At 40.6% G+C, this 20,329-nt stretch overlaps 1 pseudogene; it reads right to left on the bottom strand.

Moving 5' to 3' along the window:
* Positions 1-11,346: 11,346 nt before the first annotated feature.
* On the bottom strand, positions 11,347-19,766 carry LOC145656577 (cytochrome P450 2K1-like; annotated as a pseudogene).
* Positions 19,767-20,329: the final 563 nt, after the last annotated feature.

Below are 20,329 nucleotides of genomic sequence, written 5' to 3'. Positions count from 1 at the left end.
AACAAGAGTTCATCCACTCTATAATTGAGGGAGATACCCCCTCTAATCATTAACGCTCATCATTACAAAGACCATTAGTGTAAGCTGATGAAAAATTACTATTGGTCCTGATCAAACAAGGTTTCATAGACTTTAATGAGCACAGCAGACGCAAGGCTACACTGGGGGTCTGCAGCCTTTTGTAGTGCTTTTATTTTTAGGACTCATGTAAGGTGGTGCATGACCACCATGTGCATTGTAAGCTGTTGCCTTGGAAACAGGAGAAGCCATAGCACTGGCTGTGCAATGTTGCATCATTCATTGTTATAGCTTTCAAGAAAGCCCAGGTTGAGGAAATCATACATTCAAGCTTTAATGCATGCTTTCATACTAGTGCATAGTCCCAAAAAGCATTTGGAAATGGATGACAAACAGTGGCCACTGCATCCTCCTTAAGCCCAGAAAGCAAGAAGAAATTCTGAATATTGCAGCTAAGAAACCAATTTGTCAGTAGATCCAAATTTGGAAGACATTTCATGCCATGTCTGGTGTTCTTTGCAGTGATGACCAGTCTTACCTAAGCATTTCATTATTCACTGCTGATTTCCAGATATTTGTCACCTGGGATGCCCTACAGTGCTCCTTGCAGTCATAAGCACAGTTGCCCAATGAAATTCATTCAAACCAAGCTTCATTCAGCTAACTGACCTCTGGAAAGAAAAGGTGATCACAGCAGAGTACAGCTAGAACAGAGATAACCATTCTCAGGTCAGTTCAACTTCACAATCTCTTACCCTCTTTTGTACCAGGCCACATTTAAAGTGAATAAAAGTAAGAGGTAACTTGGCATCATTTGGTAGCAAGATTTGTTAACCACTAGACTGATTAAACTGTGCTTTATGTGCAATTATTTCTGAGGATACAAAGCACTCAAATAATCAGAATTTTTTGATGTTCATATTGTCTTCTATATTAAAGCAATTAAAATGTTGGTGGACTGATTCCATTTTCCAGCACAGTAATTTAGCCTTTATGTACTTATTCATGTGGAGCCAGACTATGATAAATCTCTCTCTCACACACTCACTCACTCACACACTCACTCACACACACACACACACACACACACACACACACACACACACACACACACACACACACACACACACACACACACACACACACACACACACACACACACCCACATAGCAAGTCATATGATACAGGACAAAAAAAGGTGCAGTAATTTTCTAATATGCAGTGTGAAGCACACTCTACGTTACCATGAACATCACAATTCCCCCTACAATTTTTTGCAATTTAAAAAAATATGCTGGGTGAAGTGATGTGTAACTCTGGACACATGATTCAAAGTAAACAATGCTTCGTCATGCTTCTCCACACCAGCCACTCCCCCACAGCAAGGGATGTTGGTGGCAGGGGACAAAAAAACCAGAGTGGTTTAACTAAATCCTTCTAATTGAACAGAATATACCACAGCAAAATTCGATGAAAGATGCAGTTCTTTTATTACAGCTCTTTTACACATGTCCATATTGAGAAACATGTCATTTTAAGTCTGCTGGCCTTAATATTTTATACATGGATGCAGCAGCTGGGAAGAGAATGTTTTTGTCAGTTGCTCTTCAGTTGTCCAGAGAGTACAGACAGCACATACCCTGGAACAAATGCAATTTCCCTCTTCATTAAAATGATTGTTTTTTTTTTATTATTATTATGCCAGAAATGGTTTCCAGCAACATGCTTTCCTTTCTCAAAACTGTGTTTGGACCACTCAAGGACCTATATTCACCCATTCCTCAGGCTATTTAAGTCTTTTTTTTTTCATAATCTTAATGCATATTCCATATGCAGGTTGTCAAGGTTCAGATGGCTTCCTGGACAGCAAAATGAAGGTTAAATGCACATTTATAATCAGTATGGAATAATGCATTCCATTTTGTGATTAGCGATAGACGTGGTTATTTTTACTCCATCCAGATTAATGAGGTCCATATTCTTATTGGTCCAGTTTCCCTAGAATGTTTGCATTTCTCCAGATTATTTGTCTTTGTATTGCTAATCCTAGCAAGCATTGTTATTATTACAAACTCAGCCTGTATTTAATCATCTTTTTTATTCATTTAGTCTTTTAATCATCTTTTCTTATACAGACACATACATAATAAGAGATGTGCAAAATGTTTGATGTATAGTCCATGTATCATATCCAAGAGCCTTTTATCCCTTTTAATGCCTTTTAAAAATCTTTTTTCCAGTGGCATATCAGAGTGTGATTCCTGCTATGCCAAAAGTATTATTACATATTTTTTCCTTTGGCTAGTTTCTGTTCCCATCTCTCCAGACTGCAAGCGTCCTGTGCTGTCCCATTTCTCTTTCACATTCTCTCTCTCTCTCCTGCCCTCTCTCTCACTCCAATAATAGCATACTTCCTGTGGCTCCTGTAGTTCCATTACTAACTGTAACGCTCTCTGAGATCCTAATCATGCTGTATCAAGTGTAGGTAGACACGAAAGCAAAGGGACCCAGTAAATTTTCATATGGTAGTTTACACCAAGATTTGTTTGGAGATCTGTTTTCTGTTGTGATATGTGGAACTGATATTAGCTTTTGATGAATTGCTATAAAGAAATATTATGAACCCATAGAGGGGTGTCATCATTTTTATTTGAAATATGAATGGATGCTGAGGAACACAAAGGTGGGAATACATGTGTAGGTTAAGTCAGGTTACAGTGTGATAAATCACTCCCACCGTCATTTAAACATGCTTTTCTAACCATAGTTTACTATACCATGTAATGGACACCTGAGTCTTAAGGTGGACCCCTAAAGCTACCAGTAAAATGACACTCATGAGTTAGGTGATGTTTCAGCAAGGTCCCTCGCTGTCTCTTGCAGACTCCTCTGCGGTGACTCTGCGGCGGCGCACTGGCTCAGATGAAACCACGTTTCCCCTTTACCCTTCAGGCGTACGGCGTGGCTGGTTCTTTCTGTCACCTGGAATGGACCTGTCCACCTCGGCTCACTCCATTTTCTCTTGATGACTCTCAGCAGCACCCAGTCCCTAACGGGTATCGTCTGGGTTTGTCTGCTCCCTGTCCGGTCCCCCTCCTGCGTGGAGAAAGCTGAAACGATACTTTGCAATTCATTAAAGTATGATGTGTGTGTGAGATGTCTTTGTTTTCTCATTTATTGTTAAGGGTCCCTGGGGTCCTGGAAGTCCTCGACCTGTCTGCAATTCAAAAGGGGTAAAACCAGTTGTTGCATTTACTGAACATCTCATTTGCATTAATGCCAAAGGGAAGGTGTCAACCAAATTTAATTTTGTCTGTGCACAGATTTTGGCCACGTACGTGTACCCCTGTGCTGAGTCCACCATGTCTGTGTAGTCAATTACTATCTCTTCCCCTGGTGTTAATGACAACGGATACTTACCGGGTGCCACCTTAATTGCAGGTTTGGGATTGTACTGTTGACATACTCTACATGTCCCCTGCACTTTTGAGGAGAGACCACAGGTTCTCAATGGGACTAAGATCTGGGGAGTTTCCTGGCCATGGACCAAAAATGTCAATGTTTTGTTCACCGAGCCACTTGGTTATCATCATTTTGGCCTTGTGACATGGTGCTCTGGAAAAAGCATCCCACTAGCAAGTCTGGGTTTGACATCCTAAGACGGCGGCTTCGTAGCTAGCAAGCTATAGCGCCAACTAGCTACTGAAACTCTGCATTTCCATACAATTATGTCGCTATTAACAAGATAGCGAAGATTAATTAGCTACTTTGTTTCATTCTTTGGAAAGGTGCCATTTATAGTGATATAGATGGCTACTTATGTGGTGTTGCTTAAACGTACAGGTTTGATGGTATAGATTGACTTTTGCTAGCTAATATAGAGCTAACTAGCGAGCTAATAGAAATAGCTAGCTAGCAGAAAACGTTCGCCATTAGCGATCACAAAACCAGGTACAACTAGGAAACTCATTGCGCTCCATTGGTTGCCCGAACAGTTACATTTCTAACAGTGATTTAATATCGGTACTTACTTAATACTTTTGTTGTTTTTATTAATTTAACTGGTGGAGTTTCTGTCAGCCACGACCCTCATGTTTCTCCAGTGGTGGTGTTCATCTCTGCCCATCTGAATTATTGCATTTAACTACTTGTTGTTTCACGTTGACCTTTTTTTTTTATTATCGGGGACACTGCGTGTATATAAGCAGATATGATTTCTTTTCCGCCATCTGTTTCCATCTTCTTGTTGTCCATGATTTTTCTTCAAAAGAGTGGACATATTCCAGTTAGCTAGACTCTCTCTTCAGATACCGTTTTAGACAGATAAACGTCGGCTGGCCCTAAATGATGGCTTTGGCTCAACGTCCACGATAAAGCGTCAAACTATTGGCTGTGGAAAAACAACCAGTTTAAGACAAGACATGCGGTGCGTAAAGATACGAAAGAGCTTAAACGTACCGCTTGTCTAAACAGACTTTTGGGGGATATGAATAAGCATAAAACGGACAAGTAAGACACATGAAAATGACCATTGCCAGAGTGAAGGACAACTGATATTCAAGTCAATTATATTTAAAGGTATTTCAACGCAGACGTCGCCCCTGTGTGGCGAACTGTGTTAACCCTGAGTGACCGTGTTAATAGAGTTATGGTTACTGCACAATATTTTATCTTTTTAACCTATCGTCCTTCTTTTTTAAACAAAGTAAAAGCGCATATGAAAAATCTACATATGCTTTCTACTTTATATATATAAATTATATTGGCTGTGGAACCAAAGTATTAATCAATCTTTTTTCTGGAAAGCCCAGTAATATGAAGGCAACCTAGCTTTAGGAGGCTCAGTGAATGTTTACTTTGCATTTCTTGACTGACAGGAGAGCATAATCTCTCCTGTCTTGGACAATAAAGCATTCGTGTGAGTATTACTGAAAAACACTAACCATAAGAGAAAAAAGCATATTTTTTTCAATTGTTGTGTCCTGTGTTCGTTTGGTGTGTGTGTGGGTGTGTGTGTGTGTGTATCCATAAGACAAGCTTCCACTGTTGACAGCATTTGACCTCACCCTCAACCACTCTCCTCCGACCCACAAAGCGGCCAATGTTCTGGACCTGATCTTCACCTGTACCACCACAACATCGGACATCAGTCACCCCCCTCCACCTCTCGGACCATCACTTTCTATCCTTCTCTCTCTCCCTTCCTTCTCTTTCCATCCTGTCCTCTCCAACATGTTCCTCCTTCCTCCATCACAATCTGCACTCCATAACTCCCTCTTCCCTTACTTCTACTGTTTTGTCCACCCTTCCTCACCCTGACTCTCTGTCTTCTCTCTCTTTGGATACAGTTACAAATTCTTTCATTTCTACACTCTCCTCGTTAATGAATCTTCTGTGCCCTCTCTCCTCTAGACTTGCTAAGTCCTCCCCACCTGCCCCCTGGCTAACAGAAACACTTCGCTGCCACAGGAGAGAACGAAGGACTGCAGAGAGGCGGTGGAGGAAATCTCACGTAGATTCAGACCTCAGCTCATACAAGTCTCTCCTTTCCAAGTTCTCACTGGAAGTAACATCTGCAAAGTCATCCTACTACAGAGAGAATTTCAAATCATCAGCATCTGATCCACGCAAGCTCTTCACTATTTTTTCTTCTCTCCTTAATCCTCCCCCTCCCCCTCCTTCCTCTTACTCTTACTCTGGAGGATTTTATCACCTTCTTTGAGGAGAAGGTTGCAGCAATCCGCCAGTCCTTTTCCTCTGTGCCCACTCTTCCAACCAACATATATTCCCCAACATCCAACTCTCTGACCTATTTTTCTCCTCTTTCCTCAGATTAAATTCTTCAACTCCTCACTTCCTGCAATCTGACTACATGTCTGCTGGATCCTCTGTTCCAGACAATCGCAAGAGATCTGCTTCCTTTCATCTCTTTCATCATCAACAACTCCTTATCTTCTGGATGCGTGCCTACTGCATTCAAAACCGCCAGGGTGGTACCAATCCTCAAGAAGGCCACACTTGACAGCTTCAGTGTTACCAACTACAGACTGGTATCACTTCTCTCTTTTCTCTCAAAAGCCCTTTAAAGCAGTTTATAATCAATTCTTTTTTTCACCCAGAACCAGCTGCATGATCCCAACCAGTCTGGCTACAAACCGGCACAGGTGACATGGAGAGGATCCACATCCAAACCATGTAGACTCTCCACTGGTGTTCCACAAGGCTCAGTATTAGGCCCCCTTCTCTTCTCTTTGTATACTCATTATCTTGGTGATGTAACATCTTCTCATGGTTTCTCCTACCACTGCTATGCTGATAACACTCAATTATTTCTTTCTTTTCCACCCTCTGACATGCAGGTCTCCAGATGTATCTCAGCATGTTTGACTGACATTGCGTCATGGATGATAGCCCACCACTTGAAGCTCAACCCCAGTAAAACCGAGCTTCTGTTCATCCCAGGTACTCCCAACCCTTACCATGACCTCACTGTTTCCTTTGAGAACTCCCTAGTATCACCATTCGAAGCTGCCTGTAGCCTGGGCGTAACTTTGGACAACCAGTTGTCGTTTTGAACTCGTTTCTAATCTAACCCGGTCTTGGAGATTCCTCCTTTGTAACATATGATGGATTCGACCCTTTCTCTCACAGGAAGCTACCCAGGTGCTTGTGCAGTCTCTTGTGATCTCAAAGCCAGACTACTGCAACTTGCTACTTGCTGGTCTTCCTCTAAGAGCCATCAAAGCTCTACAAGTTGTCCAGAATGCAGCAGCACGACTGGTCTTCAATCTTCCGAAGTTCACACATTACGCCACTGCTGCGCTTTCTTCACTGGCTTCCTGTAGCTGCACGCATCAGATTTAAAACCTTGATGCTTGCCTACAAAGCCAAAAATCGACCAGCCCCTTCATACATGAGGTCAATGGTCAAAGCCCAATCTATACCTCGAGTAATTCGAACCTCAAGTACGGCTCGGCTTGAAATACCTTGCTTCAGGTCTCATGGATGACAAGCATCGAGACTATTTTCTGTCTTGGCTCCAAGATGGTGGCATGAACTCCCACTTCCTGTCCGGACAGCAGAGTCCCTTGCAGTCTTCAAATGCAGACTGAAGACCCATCTATTTGCAGAATATTTAAAGGACAACTGACACTGCTCCCATATTGACTGACTAAATTAATACTTTTTGTAGGGTATTGTTTATGTTGTTTAACAAACTCTAGCACTTATTGTTTATAGCACTTATCATTGTTTAAGATAGACCTTATGTATTTTGTACTTCTAGTTATTAGCATTCATCCCTGTATTCTACAGTATTCTAGTTCATTGGTATGTCTGATTCTAAACTACTGTACTGTACTTGGATATATTCTATGAGTAAATGACAAAGCACTTTTGTAAGTTGCTCTGGATAAGAGCGTCTGCTAAATGCCGTAAATGTAAATGTGTGTGTGTGTGTGTGTGTGTGTGTGTGTGTGTGTGTGTGTGTGTTCCATTCTAGATCCACTTCTAGATTCCATTACAGAGTTTCATGTTTGCAGAAAATCAGGAGACAAGACTCTGCCCACCCTGAGGAGAAATAAAAGAGGGAAGAAGCTAGAGGAAGAGAGAGATGTTCTCTTGAGTTGTTTGTTAGCAGTGTTGATGGTTGGCTTAGTGTATGACTTTGCTTCCCATGTTGACTTTGCACTAGCAGTTTGTTTTTGCCGTTGTGTATTTGTATATGTTCCACTTTGTTCCCTTTGTTGTGTTTCACTGGTAAGTAGGAAGTGACTGCCATTTTGTTTGGGGGGTGGGTTTGCTCTGTGTTTTCCACGTAGTGTAGTTGTATGTGTATTTTTCTTTTGTCTGTTTAGGTTTAGTGAGTTATTTTGGCCTGTGTCACTCCTGACGTTATAATCCAGTGTTACACTGTCTCTTATATATATATATATATATATATATATATATATATATATATATATATATATATATATATATATATATATATATATATATATATATAAATATCATACTGTCTATTGTACAATACACTGTATATCATTGAACTGTTTTGGTTTGTCGCTGTCTGACTTCATTTCCACCATTCCACTTGATTTGTGGTTTTTATCACATTTCCTCTTACGACCTGGAGCCTTAAATGTTGTCACAATTTTCATTAATAATTTTACAATAAGCATTTAATTATGCTTTAATTGGGGTGCATGTACATAAAGCTTCTCAATGCTTATCTAGGATTTGTTTGTCAGTGTTGTAGATGAGACAAAAATATCACCTTAGGTTAGCACTCATGCTTTGAGAAGCTTTAAGAATATAGGCCTAGATTTAGTAAAATTAAAGTTTAGTTAAGCCTCTTTTCCTGTAAACATTCTTTTAGTTACCTCAACACCACCTATTTTTCACACACATACTGTTAGCTTTAGTCTTTGAGCAAGTAGTATACTCTAGTATCTGAAACAACAGAAAGGACAAAACAATATGAGCTGAAAACAGAAGAAAATGGAAATATAATGCTCTGTAAGTGTATGTAGCATTTAATATGAGAGTGCGCTGACCAAACATGCTGCAATGAACAGGTGATGCCTTTAGGATGTGCAGATTGTGGGGACATTCTGTTTCATGAATTCTAATGGGTTTTTTTAAATACCTAAATTGTTATTACTTTTCTATCATTACTTTTGCACTGTTAGAATAGATCTGTATATATCTATGATAAACTGTGGACCTCCGTAATAGGCATGCTACAGCCCTAGCTACAAAATCTAGATAATTTTCTGGTGTCAGATGATCTAATCTGGTCAATGATGGTCAAGATAGTTGAAAAGCTGGACATCCAGGCAATAGATGTACTTTATGCTATTAAATCATCTGATTAAACTGGTAGACTAGCAAAAGCTACGTTTTGTTTCAGGTTTGATGGTTTAGCCACAATTTCCAACTGGACAGCAGGTCCAGCAGCATAAACAACTTGACCAAGCTATTCAACCAGTATGATTGAGCAGTTGGGTCATACTGGTCAAATCTCAATCTGATTATACTGGGCAACCAGTTTGGTCATTGGTTATGCTGGCCAACTATCTTGTTCTTATCTTATCTGAAGTGTAATGCTTATAGATACATACAAAACACTCTTAATTGTAGGTATTTATCCAGAAACCAGAGTTGTATTATGCAGCATCTCTTTAGATTGAATACTATTCTGTAAAATAGTAGGCAGGTATTTAGACAGAACCTGAATTGTGTTAAATGGGATTTATATCAGCGTTTGTAAGGCTGCGATATGTACAACCTAGCATAAATAAATACGCTAGAATGTATAGCACGAATAGCCAGCCATGATAAAACCATGGTAACCTAAAAACGTACTTTTCACTTGGTTGTTGTTGCTTCCCGCTGGTCTCATTGAAGTCCAATCGCCTCTGTGTCCTCTGGAAACAGCACTTCTGTTGTGTTGGGAATGGATTTGAAGCATTTTTGAAGTTGCATGTGTTTTCTGAATTTGCACCGGGTTGTGTTGTCATTTTGATGAATGTGCTTTATGTATTTGCATTGCGTTTGTGAAATGTATCGCAAGTGTTGTCATTTTGATGAATGTGCTTTATGTATTTGCAGCACGATGGGTCTTCCCTGCAACCGTAGTGGGTGTGGAGTGTGAATCAAGCTCCAACTTTGCTAAAATGAAAATGTAAATAAAACATTTTCTCTCTTGCACTTTATGTATGTTCTTTAGAAAGGCTCTTCGTTCGGCTCTACATTCCTTCACTTACACACAACCCCACACCTGTTCCACCTTCTAGCTTGCCAAATGAGAGTAGGGAGGATTGGGAACTTTCTGCTCACCTACCCGACAGGCAAACCTAAAAGCCACCCTGAAATCATGTGATGAGCGACCCCAGCCCTTAAATTCTGACTCGAGATACCCTAACACAAAATCGATTCCGGTTGAGTCTAAAATGAGAAACTCCAAAACCAGTGGCAATGCTTAACAAGTGCCTTTGACCTTGCTATTCAACCATGCCATCTGATGGACAGCAGTGGGGAAGTCATTTTACATTCTCAAAACCTAACCCCAACAACATATACAATGTGTCATCGCAGTGCTATTGAAAATCTTGAGATTATGAGTGAGTGAGCTCTCATAGAGCTCCTAAAATGATCCAGTTCAAGGGTGAACTGTGACCTGATCCTGAACTCAACTCAACAAACAGGTAACGGGGTCAGCATGGTCTACTTTGATGCCAGTTCGCTGTGTGTTATCATACTACCTGACCACAGAATGACATTTAGGCAAATCCAGTCTAGTTCAATGATTATTTAGGACACACTTCCCTTTCAGGAGTCCCAGTTTAGTGTTCCAAAATCCATGGCATTTCCCTTTTGGCTCTATTTAGTTGTTAATCAATTTTTTTTTCTCTTTCTAGTTTTGTGGTAGCTTGGTGGTTAAGGTAGTTGACTTGTAATCAGAAGATTGTGGTTTCAAGCACCACTGCTGCCAGGTTGCCACTGATGGGCCCCTGAGCAAGACCCTTAACCTTCAGTTGCTCAAGTTGTACTCAGTCATAATTGTAAGTTGCTTTGGATAGAAGCATCTGCAAATGTTATTTGTGGTTTTTCTACAACAATTACTATACCTATAGCTTCATTTTAGTTGGTTCCATATACTCAAGCCCTGTTTATTTACTATATATGTTTATTAACATTTAATTTACCATATAATGCAGGATTCACTTTCATTTTTATAATCCCTGCATACGTGATTAGGACTCTGACTAACCATAACCTGAGTGAGACTGAATTAATATAAAGCTTTTTTTAAAGTAATTACACTTCAATTATAATTAACATATTTCCCTACATTTAGCATGGTGCCCTGGTTAAAGGTATTTTGACAAATTTAAAACATACATTGCTACTATTTCAATCCACTAACAAAAAACTTGATCATCTTAGGGAGGACAAGATGCAACAATTTCTATCAAATGTTTCCAGATGATGAGAGTGTTTACAGTGAAATGCATCATACCTTGTGCAGTAGAAATATTAGACTTTATTTGAAGATTATGGCAAAACAGAGGCAGACTTCCCATGTTGTTCATATGTGTCACACTACTGTCAGATGAAACATTTGTAATAATGTATATACGAATTATACTGAGGGATGACTATGAACTTGACTTGGCATGAAAAACTAAAAGCACTGTTAATATTTACTGTAAATTATTAAGGTTCATTCACATATAAGAAATCATACATTTATTATAAAACTGAATGTTACTCAGCAATATGAATGATGAGGGTTTAATTTTAGGTGCCAAGTGTTGGGGCAGATAAGTGAGTTACATGTGAATGTGTTGGTCACGTGTGATGAACTTTGAAATCCAGGTTGCACCAGTGCCTGTGAATTTTTAAATAGTATTTTGCCAATATTATTCCAACCTTGAATGTAAATACTACCCTTACATGTTAAAAGTGAATGGATTATGCCAAGTAGTTTACTGCGCTGAGCTTATGGGGAGAGGGGTCAACGTGAAGCCCACAGCTGGCATGAGGTCCAACTGTTCCTCAGACACGCCAGGTGAAACGAAAGTGCTGCAGAAGAGTGGCGAAGAAGAGGAACAGCTCCATCCTGGCCAGACTCTCTCCCAGACACACCCTACGCCCTTAACAGACACACAGACAGACATTTAAAGTACAACATGAAATCTGGAGCACCAGATCAATGACAGAAAATGATTTCAGTGCACCTCCACAGAAGGCCATGAAGGCATCTCTCTTAATGAAGTGTCCCTACTCATCGAGGAAGTGTCCTGGATTAAAAGTGTAAGGGCTCTCCCACTCATTCTCATCCTTCAACACGGATGTCAAAAGAGCAAATACACAGGTTCCCTGGAAAGAATCACAGTTTTAGCTTAAGCAGGAAGCTAGTGACAGCTTTCTCTGGTATGACAACAGTGCAAAATTTAAATTTACGCAGCCATTTTGTCATGTCTTTGTTATATTTATAAACCAGCCAGTTTCAGCTCTCAGTCTCCTACGTACATTTAATAATTTTATCCTATGCATGCTTTTGTTGTATTGCTTTTAGACTCTTCTCAGTTAATCTAACAGCCTGACCTTCTTGATGAAGAAGCCTTGGAAGTTAATATCACAGGTAGTGGTGTGAGGGAGACTCATGGGTACTATGTCTGCCAGTCTCTGTGTCTCATGGATGACTGCATCTGTGTAAGGCAGGTTCTTGTGGTCATCCAGCACTGGCTGGCGGCCTCCAACCACCCTGTCAATCTCCTGTTGTACCTGATCTGGAGCACAACAGAAGATATTGTCTCGTGTTTTTAAGAAGACAAAAGCAATCAACTCTTTCAATATTACAATATAAACAAATACAAGAAGCAACCATGGTAAACCCTCAAACACCATCAAGCACCTCTTTGTCTTCCTCATTGGAGAAATGTCTTGGACACTGGATATTCACATTGCAGTTGGAATTCTTACCTTGTATGTGGGGGTACTTGGCCATTAAGCAGAATGCCCCAGTGGAGCGTTGTGCTGGTTGTCTCAGTACCAGCAGCAAACAGGTTGGAAACAGTTTGAAGGAGATTCTGTGCATGGAACAATGAGTTCTTTTTTCCAGCCTCCTAACCAATAATCAGAAGGGATCAATTAGTCAGCCAACATAAGAGACCACTTTCTTCCATCAGAGTACAACTGAGTAATACCAGGGATCATATAGAGAGATGTTTGAAAACCATCAAACCACTGGCTTTTTCCATACCAAGCCTAATCAGCTGGCCTAACAGTGAACCAATTCAACAAGCATGAAAAGGTTTTCTTAAGAAGTCCCATTTTATTTATATTTTTAAGGAACCAGTTTTGCTGTGCTAAAACCTATAAAGAAGCTTAAAATCATAAGGTTCCATTTATGCTTGCCAACTTAAGCCATTGTTTCATCCATGTTCATTTGTATGGTGGCCAGGAAGACCCAACATGCTGCAACTACATTAAACACATTCATCAAAACACATGTGCTACATTTCAGAAATGCAATGCAAATTCATGAATGTTATACAAATTCCAAAAACATTTTATTCAAAATGACAACATATGCTACATTTCAGAAATGCAGTGCAAATTCAAAAAACACATGCAACTTCAGAAATGCTACAAATCCAGTCACAACACAATGAAAGTGTTGTTTCAGGGGGACACAAAAAGGGGTTATTCAACCAAACAGCCAGTGAAAAGTAATTTATATTTGTGATTTCCAAAGTTTTGTCACTGGTGGTACAGAATGAACAATTGGCCTATTTGTGCTTTGCATTCTTGCACATGTTTGGTTGTAAAGAATGCAGCCTTAAAGAACACTGATAAAACAAAATCCCAACTAACAGAAATATAAACCTGATCCTGCCAGTTAATAACTAGCTAGATGCATTCAGAGTGTGTTACTATTTTAAACTCCAGTTCAGCCTAAAGAGATTCTGTCGAATACAACTAGGTTTCTGTCCATATACCTACTTTTAGAGCGTTATTGATTTCAAACCATATTTTGTATGTATGTAAAAACAACACACTTGAGATTAACTAGTAAGAATAAGACAATTGACAAGATGGTCACTGTAGCAGACCAGTTAAACTATCAAACCTGAACAAAAACATAGTGTATCCTGTAAATTAGTAACACACTCTGAAGGTAGCTAGCTAGCTAGCTAACTAACTACGTATTAAGCCAGAAACATAGTCGCGTTAAATGGGATTTTTTTTTTCATCAGCGTTCTTTAAAGCTGCATTACAACCTAGCAGAATTAAATATGCAAAACTGCTGAGCATGAATAGATCAGTTGTTCATTCTGTATCAACATAATCCATAACAAACGATATAACCATGGTAATCACAAATATAAATATTTTTCATTAGCTACTCGGTCACCACTGGTCTCATAGGAGTCCATTCCCTCTCCGTGTCCTCAGAAACATGTCCGTCGTGTTGTAGCTGTTATTTGCAGGGTTTCTGAAGTTGCATGCGTTTTTTGAATTTGCATCACGTTTCATTTGCAGCACAGTGGGTCTTCACATTCATCGTACATTTGTGTTATTTTTAATTTTATTTTCTGCAATCTGAACAGTGTTACATTTAACTTTCCACTGAATTAAGAGAGTCAATCAAGGACACTCTGCCAATTGTAAACGCAATGTGTATAAATACTGCTATTATCAATGTTTAAACACCAGTTAAAGAGGTGTATACCAAGCTTGAAACAGGTGTTTGACAGTTCATGACTGAACTTGCTTTGGAGCAAGGGAAAGACATTCCTGTCTCCCATGAATATTGCCCCTATCTGTATTGTGAATTGTGTGATTTTTGTGTGCTTGTTTTTGTCCCACACAGAGCATCACGCACACATGGACAATGTTCCAGGCTGCTGGAACTGTCCAAATGCCCCATAATAAGAAGTGATAATGGCCTTTTGAAAGCCAACTTTGATGTTGTCATTCTTGTGACATAGCGAACAGGGAATTCCTTTACACAGTGTGACAATCAGGCTTCCCACACTCATAGAGCTCCTTGTGCAAGTATAGTCAATTAAGCAAAACATGTTAATTTTGTTAGTCTTTCCACTACTGCTTCCACTTACTGTAGTACTAGCAATTAAACTTCACATCTAGTAGTTCTCTAGGTAATGCTGTCAGTTATTAGGGATCCCTGTATGACCTTTATTCTCATTTATCCTGTCTGTTTTTAAAAATGATATTACCTATATGAATCAATACATTAATTCCTTTAGAATTGGTGATTAGTTGCTAAACATCCTATCGATTGTTGATCAAACTCAAAATCTCCCACTGAGATGCAAACGAGAGTTTTCTGTTTCACCATTTGGCAGCCAGATAGTGCTACTGAAGCACTTTGAATTGCCACAGTATATGAAAAGTGCTATATAAATTAACTTAAGTTGCCTATTGATTAAAGGTCAGATTGAGTCGTCTTCTAGTTAGTCCTGTAGATTACTTTTGTTTTCTAAACAAATATTCTCATTTGTTTTATCTGGTTTCTCTCTTTATTCCCTCTATTCTTCAATGTATTATACACTATGCGATTGCTGATTAGTTCAACGTTCCATTAGCTGTCAAGTTTGTGGCTTCACTGGTGGCATTTCTAACCTGTGGTGGATGATCACGAGTTAGACAACTTGCGACTTCCAGTTGAGACTGATTAAAATATTTCCATATGCGATGGTGCCCCATTAATTTACTATAACTATAACAAATTTGATGAGTGCAGAATTATAAATTAGGAGTTCATACCACTACAGAGGTCATATGGATACTCCAAAATATGAGTGGTTGTATATGCACTATGTACAAGATAAAACTTGACACATTAAGCATTTCTGTATACAGCACAAGAAGGACATACCACGTTTTGTTTGCATGCTAGAAAACAGTCAATAAAGCCTCTGCACTCCTGAGGGTTCAGGGTCTCCTGGAGGCTGTGCACAAGCTGCATTATATCCTTCAGAGTTTTTTCACAGTTTGCCATGATAATTTTCCAGTCCTTTAGCCAGAGCCGAAGCCAGGGGAACATATTGTAAAGCTACAAACACACAGATTAACATTTTGTTATGTGCCTCCTACATTTATCCATACATCATCCTATCTTTGTGTCTCTTGCTTATTCAAAAACATAGCAGGGTACCTGTATAGAAGCTGAACCAGTGATCCTGATATTCTCATTGCTTCGGTTTACCATGTTTTGGAACCGAGGATCACTGTATTCAAACCTGCTTCCATATACAATGGCTGAGGTGATATTTGAGGCATTTATACAATAACCAATAACAGGATGTTAAATGTTCCCATATATTACATTTTGGATAAATGGATAATTACATTATGGATAATTTGGATAATTACATTTTTGGCTCAACTACAAAAAATAGTTACTTCTGGTAAGAGTAAAATAGAAAATATATACTTATGTCTCTTACCCTTAAAGTTCTCCACCACTTCCCTCAAATTCCACATCTCTTCTATGATTCTCTCTTCACTCCCTCTCTTGCCCTGCCCAAAGTCCTGCAGGGTGCTAAGGGCAAAGCGCCTCATCTCTTTCCAGTTCTCACCATTAGAAAACAGAATTCCTTGATCATAAACAGAAATCATTAAACCTTTGTTGTTAAACAGCTAAATGTCAGCGAAATGCCATAAATGTAAATGTAAACACAAAATGCAGAATGGTTTTTCATCTTAACTGTGAGACAACTGCATGTTTTTACAATATTTATATAAAACAGGTATTCATGATGAAACACACATTGGGAAACTGCTTATGATCTATTCCAGTGCAAAACCAAATTATAACCATGATTAATAAGGAAAATAACATAAAATAATAATTGTCTTCAGAAAATGGCCTTTTATGAAGAACATTGCTGGCCTGGCTTCCCTCTGGCTGTTTCACAACGGTTTCCCCTTTTCTCCTAATTCTTCTCTTACACTTTAGTCATGCTCTTTCACCATGAATCTTGTTTTATTAATGTTTCCCTTGTTGGTGTCACTCTGGGTGACTTCTCCTTCAGGATATAAACACCTCCCCTGCCCTTCTTTTGGAAAATCTGATCACACCTCCATCCTTATCCTGCCTGCATACAGACAAAACTCAAACAGGAAAAAAGGTTTTCTGATCAGTCTATCAATGGAGTGCAGAGGCCACCTTCACACTTCAGGACTGCTTTGAAACCACAGACTGGTGGATATTTTGTGACACAGCTGGCACTAACATCAATGAATTCTCAGACATATGTGGAATAGACTTTGCATGATCACTGACTACAAAGGAAGTTGGTACTGTGATAGGGGGGTTGACCTCCTCACTTGCAGAGAAGCTAAATGTTCATTATGCTCGGTTTGAGGAAAACATCCCCCTTGCTGCAAAACTCCCAGTAGATCAGGAGAGCTTTGTGTCTGAGGAGGTCAGATCCTTTAAGGCAGTTAACCCACGCAAGGTACCTGGTCCACAATTGGATACTGGACTACCTGATATGCAGACCCAAGGTGGGGAAAGTAGAAAACAGCTTCTCTTCAACACTGACTCTAAACACAGGGGCTCCACAGGGTTGTGTGCTCAGCCCCCTCCTGTACTCCCCATTTACACATGACTGTGTAGCCAAACACACATCTAACATCATCTTCAAGTTTGCTGATAGCACAACCATCCTAGGCCTCATCACAAGGGGAGACAAGTCAACCTACAGAGACAAGGTTAGTGCTCCAGCTCAATGTCAGTAAAATGAAGGAGATGATTGTGGACTACAGGAAGCTGCATTTGGGTGGTCACTCTCGCCTATACATCAACGTATCCCAAGGGGAAAGAGTCGGTTGAGTTTTTCGGTATACACCTCACAGATGACCTCACCTGGTTCAACCACACCAACACACTGGTGAGATCAGCCCAACAGCACCTCTTCTTTCTGTGAAGGTTCAGGAGGTTTGGCCTGCCGCCTGACATTTTCACCACCTTTTATAGATCTAAAACAGAGAGCAAACCCACAGGTTGCATCACTGTCTGGTACTGCAGCTGCACTGCAAGTGACTGAAGGTCCTCCAGAGAGTAGTGAGGACTGCAGAATCCATCATAGGCCACAAACCTCCAGCCTTACAGGATAGCCATCAGTCCTGCTGCTTGGGGAAAATGAAAATGATGCAGCTAGACAGTAGCCACCCAGCACACAGCCTGCTCACTGTGTGTCACAGGCATCGCAGTTCCCACGGCGACATATTTACGTGCTTGGTTTGGTTTCTGTCCCTGGTATACTTGGCTCGGTTTTGTCAAGCTCTTGTTTTGGTTTCGTTCTGTTCCACCCCCGAGCCTGTATCCCCAGCTGTAATTATGTTCACCCGTGTCTGGTAATGTTTATCTGGATCTTCATCAGTCTTGGTTATTTAAGCCCTGTTTTGCTTTCCAGTTTGTCGGTTATTTTGGTTTGCCAGTTGTGTTTAGATTTGGTGTTGCTGTTGCTGTCATTGTCTCTGTTACTTCCTAGTTAGTTTCCTGAAGTCTACCTCATTCTGTGCTGATGAACAGTTTCTACCCTCCTATAAGGCTCTTAAACAGGATGTGAAACAGTTAGTCCTTAGTATTAGTTCTTGGCAGCACACCACTACTTGAACATTTCCACATAGTCACTATTAACATACAGGGTGTAGTTTATCTACAGATTACCCTGGGCTAATATATTCAATAGCAGGAGGCTCCTTATTAGGACTCTTCTGAAGTCTAGTCACCATCTATTCTGAAAAAAATCAAAACAAAAAAGTAAATAAATAATGAATGAAAAACAAATAATTTACCTAATTAAAATTTAAATAGTACCATGATCAACTCACACACACATTCCATCATCTAAATTGGCTGAATAAGGTTTTCTGAATCCTTGGCTGAAGTCATAGAATATGGGACTGATGTCTCTTGTCTCCAAATTCTTCTGCATGATTCACCAGTGCTTGTTTGACAGTTTGATATCCTGTCAGGACAACTACTTTCTTTGGACCAAAATACACAGTGAATATGGATCCATATTGTTTTGACATCTGCAAACACAAATTGGATAGATAAAAAGTTTTCTGTTAATACAATGTACTCTATACAATGGGTTGATGGATTTTTTTGAATTTTAAGTAAAGACACTGCCATATTTATTTATTTAGTTAGGGTTTCAGAAGTAATAATCACATTGTTGAACTTGTGACTTTATGAGTCAAGACTGATTTAACATAGTCCTTAAATAATAATTAATTCATTAATTTTCCCTGCTAATCAGAGTGGTGCGGTAACGTGCGGTGGCCCGAGTGCCGTAGGGGGAGCGGCAGGACGCACAGACTCCTCCGACTGGGACGAACATTTATTCACATTTAACATGAAACACTAACGGCACTCACAAGAATCACTCACGACTGATACAAACAAGAAACGATTAACATTAAACACATACGGTGAACACTAATACAGTGAACATTGACTATGTTACAGCACACGTTACAGAATAACCAACCGCTACAGCACGCACTCTCCCTCGACAAAAAAAGTAATTCCTAGCGGGGGGTGCATGAACATCCTCTGCACCTCTGCCTGGATCCCAGGATATTGGGGAGAGGACCGTTGTCTGCGTCTTCTCCGGAGGTAGAGGGGAACAGCCCCAGGAATTTCTTGGGGGGGGCCTCAGGCGGTTGAGCCCGGGCCAGGGAGGACCGAGGGGCACCACAACCACCAGAAAGAGGGCGGTTGCGTGGAGCCAGCGGGATCTCCCAAGACCCTTCTCCTCAGCTGACTCGCCAGCGAAACTGGAAAGGTCTGCCCAAAGCCTCAGAGGCAACCCGCCTCTGGGACGCTCTTAGAGCGGCGGGAAAGAGGAGGACCGTTTAGGGATGTCTGGAACCGGGGCGGACGTGCACCCCCGCGTGTCCGCTGAGGCCTCGGACACGTCAAGGAGCCTGCGGGGACGGCGGGCGCCACGTCACAGCGCCTTGTGTTTGTGTGTTGGTGCTATTGTGTGTTTCTGTTTGCGCCTTTTGTGTTTACAGGCGCAACGTGTGGTGGAGTGTACCGGACTGCCCCGAGAGAGGCAGGGAAGCTGCCTTTCTCTCTCTCCCCGCGAGGTCTCTCTTGCTGGCGGCACCTGGCCCGCCTGGGCGCCGGGCACTGCCATGCTGTGTTTGTGTGTACGTGTACACGGTACCTGGAGGTTGACGTTCATTGGACGGATGCGTCGGGATCCGCGCCCCTTGGGAGGGGGTTCTGTCACGGAACGCTCGCCTCCCGCGATTCACGTGGTTCGACCCGCCATGTGCAGTGGGAGGACTGTCTTGTCTGTAACCACACCTGCACCTCGTATATACACCTGCACCTTAATGTATATAAACGCGTGTTAAAGTGTGCAGGATGTTGGTTATTGTTGGCGTAATGTCTGAATGTAATGTGTTTGTTAGATGTATTCTTGTGTATCGTGTTTGTTTAACTTTAACCATTTCATGTTCCTTGTTTGTGATAAGCGTGCCATTGTGTCGTTTGTTAATAAATGTTCGTCCCAGTCGGTAGAGTCTGTGCATCCTGCCCCTCGCCCTACGGCACTCGGGCCGCCGCACCTTACAGGTGCCCCAAGTAATCTTATCATTTTTGATTGCCAATTTATTGAGGTGATCATAACACTATATTTGTGACAATAGCTGTTGTAAAAAATGCTATATACCAACTAGCTAGCTATCTTCTCCGTAAACTAGCTACTGTTAGCTCACACCTACGTTCCATGCAAACATTATT

The sequence above is a fragment of the Electrophorus electricus genome, unplaced genomic scaffold (assembly GCF_041902795.1).
Source record: "Electrophorus electricus isolate QZ-2024a unplaced genomic scaffold, ASM4190279v1 Scaffold82, whole genome shotgun sequence".
Classification (NCBI taxonomy): domain Eukaryota; kingdom Metazoa; phylum Chordata; class Actinopteri; order Gymnotiformes; family Gymnotidae; genus Electrophorus; species Electrophorus electricus.
The sequence above is the reverse complement of the archived record's forward strand: the minus strand, read 5'-3'. Positions and strand labels throughout refer to the sequence as shown.